This window comes from Hipposideros armiger, unplaced genomic scaffold (assembly GCF_001890085.2).
Source record: "Hipposideros armiger isolate ML-2016 unplaced genomic scaffold, ASM189008v1 scaffold_55, whole genome shotgun sequence".
NCBI classification, from domain to species: Eukaryota; Metazoa; Chordata; class Mammalia; order Chiroptera; family Hipposideridae; genus Hipposideros; species Hipposideros armiger.
The window spans coordinates 1292234-1301834 of NW_017731405.1; the positions used below are offsets into that span (position 1 = coordinate 1292234).

At 43.6% G+C, this 9601-nt stretch overlaps 1 pseudogene; it reads right to left on the bottom strand.

The window, feature by feature from the left end:
• Nucleotides 1-5880: 5880 nt before the first annotated feature.
• Nucleotides 5881-6224, bottom strand: LOC109381894 (small ubiquitin-related modifier 3 pseudogene; annotated as a pseudogene).
• Nucleotides 6225-9601: the final 3377 nt, after the last annotated feature.

Sequence of the window (9601 nt, forward strand, 5' to 3'; positions counted from 1 at the left end):
GGCATGGCAAAAGGAGAAGGAAGCAAAGAGGGGTTGGTTCTGGTGCCTGGAGTGTTATTGATGGGAACTGCACCTGTAGGACCTGTGCTTTCCCAGCCACAGATGGTCACAGGCTGCCTCACTGCACCAGACATCTGGGAAGATAAGAACCTCAAAGGAGGGTCCACAAGGAAGACAGCACCAACTCCAAACCCTTTGGCTCAAAAAAGGGCCTTTGACTGTAAACTATGTGCCAACCAGTTTTCTTCTAAGAGTTGAAGAACCATCAGTGCCTCTAGAGGCTAAGAGGGCTTCCCAAATGTTGGAGGAATGGATGAAAAAAAATGGACAGAGCAGTTGGAAAGGTGGGAGAAACAACAGGATAGTGTGTTCCATAGAAGCTGAGGGAAGAGAGTTTAGAAAGCTGATTAATAGAAGGACAAAATATGCCCATTGGATTTGGTATGAGGGGGTCGTCACTGGTCACTTTGACAAAACCAATGCAGTGATGAATTCAAGAGCTAGACCACAGTAAGCTCAGGTAGGAATGGGATGTAAGCAACTGGAGATAGAGAGCAGAGCTTGTGCTCTCTGGAAGGCTGACTATAGAAAAGGCAATAGTGTGAGAAACAAGAAGTGCCTATAAGAATGTAATGGTGTGACACAGGGTTTTTCCCTTTTTTTATGTCAGGAGATCTTAGAGCATGTTTGAATAATGAGGGGGGTGGGGAAGTTGAAGAGATGAATGAATAGGCATAACAACTAAATGGAATAAGAACTCAGGAGGCAGGAAGGGATGGATCTAGAAGAGCACAGGTGTTGCACAGGTGTAGGAATTAGCATTAGATAAGAACAGGAACAGCCTTTCACTAAGCTGGGGAAGGCAAAGAGCAAAGAAGGGAGGGTGGAGGTAGATAAGTGGTAACTGGAGAGGCAAAAGGTTCATGTTTGTTTGCTTTCCTGGTGGGTAATAAGGGTGGTGAATAACATACCAAAAGCATTTTATAGTTTCAAAATATTTGCATAAATATTTCATTGACTTCTCAAATCAAGCCAAATAGGTCTTCTGGGTGGTTCCAAACCTGGGTATGCCTACCAGGCTCTCTATTACTCTTGACTACCCTGAACTGGTGCTTTCCCTTCCTGTAGTCCCACACAACTAGAACTCTCTCACACTAATCTTTCTCCATACGTTGGCCCACACCAACTCTTATGGGTCTCTCTTACAGCTGCTACCATTGAGGGATTCCAAACAGTTGACTCTTTTCTACCTTATCGCTGTGCCTCAAACTTCCCTGCCATCCAGTGGCAGCCAGCTCTAGCGTGGCTGGCCAGTGTTCATTTCTGGCCTGTCACAACAGAAGACATTGACCAAATCCAGATGTTAGATGCATGGTTCTGCCTCTTGGCTATAGCCAAGGAAGATCCCCTGACTTAATGGGGTTCGACTTAAGAAGATTTGGGTTGATGACACTTATCCACTTGCATTTCTTATAGTCAGTCACTCAATACCCAAAGTAATTGGGGGCAGTGGCCGTGTTCTATCTGTCTCTTCGATTCCCAGCTAGAACTGCCCTTGTGGTCTTTATCCTGGACCTTTCTGTTCTTAAGTAGCACCATTACAGCACACCTCTTAGAATCCATGGTTGATTAGTTCATGATGTGAAAGAGGGGAGAAGGGCAGGGTTAAAGTTGCACAAGGTGTGACAGGCAAAAAATTGCATTAGATCAAGGAAGCAAGCCTGTGACTGTCATTCAGGTGACATCTTTCTGTTTTTGGGCAAGACAGTTTTGAAGTCTCCTCAGAAAGAGAAATTTTGAAACTGCTTTGATCAAGAGTAGCATCATTTGACTAAAAAATTGCTCTCAAGACCAGCATTTATTTGGGTTATACATCTAATGTGTTTGTTTAAAAGGTTCATTATTTCATGGTTTTAGCTCATGCAGTCTTTAAAGCAGCACTCTCTTAAAATGAAGCTCTTCTAGCTGAGATGCGGAGATACTTCTTACAAATGTGAATGTTGACTTCAGGATCCAACTTTGTGCTAAATACCTTTAAACTTTCCAGTCCAGAAGAATGCTGAGGCTTTTGACATTGTGAATCAACAATGTGGTTAAAGGTCATAGGTTTAGAAAATTCACCAGTTTAGCTTTGATTTGGACTTTTAAGAAGCGGATCTTTTTGACCCCAGAGTGAAGGTGAAACCGCTAATGCTGATAGGGCAGCTCCAGGAAGCAAAATCACTGTGTTTTGAAGGCAGCTGTTTTCCTGGGTATTATGCTTTAACATGAACCAAACAGACTCACCATGCACTGGGCAAGCAATAAAATACAAACGGGGATACTATTTCTGCTCAGGGCAACTGTCCTGATTACCCAGGACAATTAGTCCAAAAGATAGTCCTGGCCTCTCCCCATTATCTCTCCTTTTTTCCATTTCCTATCCATTTCGGCCACCATTGCAGACGCTTCTTTGCAGTTGTTACAGGCTCCATGTTAAATGCACTGGGCACCAAATTGAGCTTCCCCAGGCTTGACCCTTGGTGCGCCCCAGGCATAATGGATGCACTCCCACTGGCCTCCTTGCGCAAGGCTGTTGCAGGAAGCATTCTCAGAAATTCCACCAGACGAGGCCCAGCCTCTCCAGAGAACAACCAGTAACCAAGATCCTGTAACCCCTGTGCAGACCACAGGGTCATATACAGCAGATGGGTTGTGGCAGAGAGTGAACAAAACACATTTCTCCAAAAACAGATCCTAAGTTGCTCTTTTTTTTTTTAAGATGTCTCCCCAAAGAAGCCCTTCTGAAGGTCACAGTGCTGTTGGAGATGTCCCTTTGTACCTGACTTTTACAGTAAAAAACCCACATAGCCTTACTTTACATTTTCTAAGCTCCAGTGGACAGGGTCATCGCAAGTGTATCAGAGGCTTCTACTCGGATTCTGCCCGCTCGCTGGAAGCCCTCCTCCGCCCCAGGGCAGAACCAGCACCTCCCAGGCCCCATCTAGATGGTGTCAGCATCTCTTCCCTCTTATGAAAACCATACATGACCATAGGTTTGGAGTTTTGTTTTTTTCTTAATTTTGGAAGAAAAGAAAAACATGCAGGGTAAGGACACAGTTACAGTGTCAGAGTGATTATTTGGCTTCTGGCTAACTCTTGGTCTCATGAGAGGCAGAGAGGAGAAGCCTTGGTAAAAATGAGCTTTTCCTTTCTGTAAACACAACCTGAAAAAATGTAAACCGGCTGAGTTGGCAGAGACTTTGCCTGCCCCAAATGGAGGCGTTGATGGTATCAAAGAAAGTTTCCTTAGAGACTTTTCAACATGGGTTTCCTGTGAGTGAATTGGGAAGAATGTGAATGGACGAGAACTGGATGGAACTGGACTTTGCATTTACACTGTCCACTAGAAACCACATTCGTATCTAACACATGTAATATCCTTGTTTTTCTCCACCGAAGTCAATCACACACAGGCATTGAGCACCTTCAAGGTGGGCAGTGATTCAGGTTGGCGTGTGGAAGCCTAAGATGTGGTCCTTGCCCTCAGGAAACTTCATTAAGGAGACACTGTGAAATGTCAGTGAAGAATTCAAGGCAGGATGTGATAAAGTGCCAACTGAGGAAGGATGGAAAGACCTGGAGAAGTTGAGACAAAATGAAGGGCATGTGAGAGATCAAGCTCCCTATTTTTATAGGTATATTGAATTTGTCTCCAGAAGGAAGAACTTGAAAGTTATAAGAAGATTTTCAGCTTATCAATAAAAAGAACTTCTAAGTTAGGAAAGCCAACCTAGTGAGGTTGCTGAAAGTATGCAAGCAGAGATTAAATGATCATCTGTTAGGGATGCTACAAAAGGATTTTATATATTGAATAAACAAAATGAACTCTAAGGCTGTCTTGGACCTATGAAACAGTGAGTGGATTGGACCTATGAAATAGTGGTACAGTGACTGGAGTATAAACTCAGTCTGGACCTCCCAGAGGAGCAGGAGCTGTGCTGGGCCTCAAAGGATGAATGGCCTCTAGATGGTGGCTCCTGCATGTTCCCATCCACCCACCACCCACTAGCTGTTCCCTGGGAGAGCCCAACCTATAGCAAAGCAGTCTCTATGGCAACAGGGTGGGGAGGACACAGAGCTAAGGAGGTAAAATGAATGCATTCGTGGTACACTTAAAGGTTGTGTGATTTACCGAATGTAAATTTTACCTTTAAAAAAACCAGATAATTATATGCACTGTGCTGATATCTGCAATTTACTTTAAATTCATTAAGAGAAAACCCAGATGGATTGATGGGTGTAGAAGAGAAAAATAGATATGTGATAAAACATACAGCAAAATGCTAATTGTAGAATCTAGGTGATAGGGTGTTCACTGTACAATTTACAACTTTATTTTTATTATTTTTATTTGTTTGTTTAAGATTTTATTGGGGAATTGGGGGAGGGGAACAGCGTTGGGGAATCCGGGAAGGGGAACAGACAAGTTGTTGCCCTTTTGTTCTTCAGTCTAGTTGTGGAGGACGTTGCTTCACTGGCCCAAGTTGGTATTATCATTGCAGTCACTCACTGGCCATTGGACGGCCGCTCACGGCGTCTCATGGCAGCTCAGGAAAGCTCACGCCCGCTGTCGGTCAGCCCCACTGCAGCCTACGCCATCGCCGGCAACTCATGGCAGCCCAGCTCCAGGTCCAGCTGTTGTTCACCATCTTAGCTGTGGAGAGCGCAGTGTCACTGGCCCTCATGTGGGATCCGAACCGAGGCCCTGCTGCTCAGAGCTGGTGTCCCAAGCCAACTCCTAACCAACGTGCCACTCGGCCAGCCCCAATTTACTTTATAATGGAATGCTGGGGAGAAAAATCCATGGGGCTCTTACTATGGAAGAGAGTAAATGGCTTTCAGCTTTCACAGACTTAGAACACCACAGAATATAATAATGAAGGTTTACTGAGTTATCACTACTCACTAAGCACTTACGTATACTATCATTGACTCTCACAGCCACCTGCGAGTGAGTACTAGCATCCTCACTCTGTAGACAGGACCATTGAGGCACAGAGAGCATGAAACATCTGTCCAGAGCCACACAGCTGGTAAGTGTTACATTCAGGATTTGAACCCAGGTCTGACTGACTCCAGAACCCAAGGCCATGACTAATGTACCACACGTGGGCCCCAGATGTAGATCCTGGCATGGTGCTTTGTGTTGGGTGAAGAACATTGGATGTTTGGGGGAAAGTGAGACGGACGCCTTCATTCTGGCTCTGCCCTCATCCTCTAATGGATTCCGGATGGGTTTGGTTCTTTACTTCTTTAATTGTTGATAGACACCCAGACCACCATCTGGGAGTTTTATTCTGTTTTTCTTTTTTTTTTTTTAATTTTAAACAAGTTTATTTAAACAACAAGATGCTTGACTTGAATGGAAAGCCATCTAACTTTCATTCCTTTTAGAGTAATTTATCCCTACTTAAAGACAGATTTTCCTACATGTAATAGCTATATACAAAAAGATTATAAAATTGTTCTTGGTTTTACACAATAAATGAAAAACACTAGAATCCTGCAATTGAACAAGGTATGCAAGGATTTTTTAATGTTGTTTTTATTTTGTTAAATAGTCAGAATACAATAACTCCTGGAATATGAAGTTAAGAGCTGAATGAGCATGCCACTAATGGAGAACGGGTGTTTTCACAGAACCAGTAATCTTTCCCCATCCCACCTCCACTTGATGTCAATCAAAACATACCATTGGCTATTTAGTTTTTTTAAATGCACCATGTTTGTCCACATGCAACAGTTTATATACAATAAAGGGATGGGAAAGGGGAAAGTGAAAGAATAGAGAAACTATACCATAAGAGTCAGGTTGTAGTGGATACAAATTGTGGTTTTCTAATTGAGAAAGTACTTTTGGTCTGTGGGAACAGAGGTCTGGAATAAAGGAGCACATTCCCTTTTTAGTAGACAGTATTGGAACATATCAATTCTATCTTCATTCTTCATTTCTACCTGTGCAGGTGTCTACTTCATTGATTGGCTGCCCATCCAATCAGAATCTGATCTGCCTCACTGACAAACCCTGTTATTTGTAACAGGCTTCCATTAGTTTGCTATGTGATACCAAAATGCCTCTTAACCTTAAACTAGTTTACCACATTAACAGCCTGCCTCGCCACCTTCAAATTAATATCATCATTCTCACTCTTGACTCCTTTCCTGGCTTTTTTGTCAGTCATGGTGAGTTCTGCAGTCTCCTCAGCTTCATCCCATTTTGCCTCCTATTGTCCTGGGGGCGTTGCTTCCAGTCATTTGTTGAACATATAAAATATGACAACACTCCCTAAATGAGGTCTTTAAGGTAGTTTTCAGCTGTCTGGGCATTCTCCCATAGTTTGGAAAAAGAAAAAAAAATCACTGAAAATCAAATACTCTAACCCCTCCTTTTTCACTTCCAAGACCCTAAATATCTGTTGATTGAGGTGCAAAGCCTTTCACAGTGTCCCAGGGGAACTTGGCCATCAGACCTGGGGGTCATTTATTAGGAGGGCCTGGAAGTCCCAGGCAGCCCAGGTGGAGGTGGCCTGCAGTGCTGACAGTCAAGATCATCAAGGCATGGAGGCTTGTCTTGTATGATGGCCCTGTGATGGCCTCTGCAAAGCCATCTGTTTAGTCCTCAGATTCAGCTTGTTTGGGTTTTCTATTGTTTGTTTACCCTTCCCTCCACCTTTAGAAAGAAGGTACAGGCTAATTCTCAAAAATAGAGAAAAAGAATGGAAGCCCAGCTGGATGGCTTCCCCACCTGCATGCACAACCAAAGTTCTCTGAGCCCACCACTGCCCTGGAATAGACAGCAGGAGAAAAATGATTTTAAAACTCAGAGGCAGGAGTAGGGAAGGACATCTTCAAGTCTGGGCTGCTGGGTCTTCTTGGAATTGACCCTGGTAACCCTACGGTCAGGCTGTCAGAGGAAGCATTTGCTTGGTTTATATGCCCTCCAGGGGCTCTGAGCTCAGGGGTTCTAGCCAGCATCACTGTTCTAATTGTGCTGGGGATGTTTAGTGTTGAGGCTGTACTAGACCACAGGATTCCAGAACAATGGGGGGCAAGGGGCTATGTGCCAGGGACTGGATGCCAACCTCCCTCATACTGACGGAGATAGTCAGCATCTTCCTACCACTTTCCATGGAAGATCCAGAGTAATGTGGGGTCGGATGGTCAAGGCTTCACAAACGTTGGAAGGAATATTAGGGACCAGCACATCTTAATATCTCTCTCTCTTTCTCTTGCTCTCTCTCTCTCAATTGTGGTAAAATAGGCATAACATAAAATTTATCAGAGGGTGACAAAAAAATCTATACACATTTTAAGAAAGGAAAACTGTATTAAAATTGTAGTACTCTATATACACCAATGACAAAAGATGAATACAAGTCACATTTGATTTCTGCAACTACAAGAGGTGCTCAAAGTGGTGACCATAAGTGTCCAGATGCTTCTGATTATGACGAACTACTGCTTGAGCAACGTTGACCAAAGTGTCCACTCATATACATTTTTTGGCACCCCTGAAATAGATAGATGATAGATAGATAGATAGATAGATAGATAGATAGATAGATATCCCCGATCTTCTTTCTCTATTCATCTACCAATGGACACTTAGGTGGCTTCCATATCTTGGCTATCATAAATAGTGCTGCAGTGAACATGAAGGTGCATATATCTTTTTGAATTAGTGATTTTGTTTTCATTGGATAAATACCCAGAATTGGAATTGCTGGACTGTATGGTTCTATTTTTAATTTTTTGAGGAACCTCCATACTGTTTTCCATAGTGGCTGCACCAGTTTACATTCCCTCCAATAGTGCACAAGGTCTCCCTTTCTCCACATCCTTAGCAACACTTGTTATTTGTTGACTTTTTGATAATAGACATTCTGACAGGTGTGAGGTGATATCGCATTGTGATTTTCAGAGAACTTTTATATATATATATATATATATATATATATATTTTTTTTTTTAAAGATCTTTATTGGAGAATTGGGGGGATGGGAACAGTGCTGGGGAATTGGGGGAAGGGGAACAGAAGTTGCGGTCCTTTTGTTCTTCAGTCTAGTTGTGGAGGATGTTGCTTCATTGGCCCAAGTTGGCACCATCATTGCGCTCTTCCCAGGCGAGGCAGATCAATCACTGGCTTCTGGATGGCCACTCACAGCGGCTGCTGGCTGCTCATGCTGGCTGCTGGCTAAATACGGTAGCCCATGGCAACCCACTGCAGCAGGTGCTGCAGCCTATGCCGTTGCCGGCAACTCACAGCAGCCCAGCTCCAGGTTGAGCTGTTGTTCAGCATCTTAGCTGTAGAGGGCAGTGTCACTGGCCCTCATATGTGGGATCCGAACTGGGGCCCTCTGGCGTCCCAAGCCAGCTCTTAATCATCGCGCCACTCGGCCGGCCCCAGAGAACTTTTTAATAACTCAGCCAGCTAAAGCAGCAGACAGTGAGCTTCTTTCTGATTGCTGGGGGTGTGGAGCAGAACCTGGGTGACCACCTGTGCTCATGCAATGTGAAAGGGATTTACACAGCTGAGACAGTGTTCCTTCTAACTCTTGAGATCTCTCATTAGAGATGGTTATGAGGCCTAGGACCCACTTACCCAACCTAGCACAACTCACACACTCCTAGACTGGAGTCCTGAAACAAATGGCTTTTGAAGGATTGGATGGAAAGGTGCTCACAGTTTAAGCTGATGATGTATTCTGGACAGTTTGTAGAATAGTTGAACTATGTACTCTTCAAATTGCAGGTAACTATGTCATGAAATCAATGTAATTGGTTATGTCCCAGAATTTTTAAAACATGAAATTAAATTGAATGGAACATATCAGAGTGCCATACACAGGATAAGGGTAAATATTAGGTGTTTTTCAAGAAATATTTTTGATGTGTGTATGTGTGTGTGTGTACGTACAAGGTCAATGTAAAACTTTTGTTTACTGTGGGTTTAATTTTTTAACTTAAAAGTTTAAAAGCCACAATTTAATGCAAAATATGGAATGGAAATGTCTAGAGTCAGAAATATGTCACAAGTTGTTAGAAAGCTCACATGCCAGAATAGAGAGATGACAGTCCCCATCAGGCTGGGTAGCTCTGACTGCTTGCTTTCTTATGAAGTTCATATCCGTGACCAGCAATGGGGACCATGGGGTAACCAAGTGCACTGACTTGGCTGGGAGCTGCCAAAAACCTCTGCACACTTGATCGGCAGACAGAATGGAACACCTGACTTTCTGTTAAAGTCTTCCCTTCATAGGGGGACTGTGGTAAAAATGAATTTGATCCTCAGAGAGTAACCAGAAACAAATCCTGGAGACAGAACACTAAGGGTACGTGTAGCCCCCTGCCCCCCACCCCCTGCCACCCCTCGCACAGAGCACAAATACCCACACCTGTGTGCAATTATTTCCCTCCCTCGTCCCTTAAATCAAGGACTTTGGTCTCCCTAGGACAAGACTGCACACATACACTGGTCAGACTCCCCTGGGGCCTGTAAATAAAATAGAGCTGCTAAGAAGTTGTAGAGAGGGTTTTGAATGAACAGGCAAGTCACGGA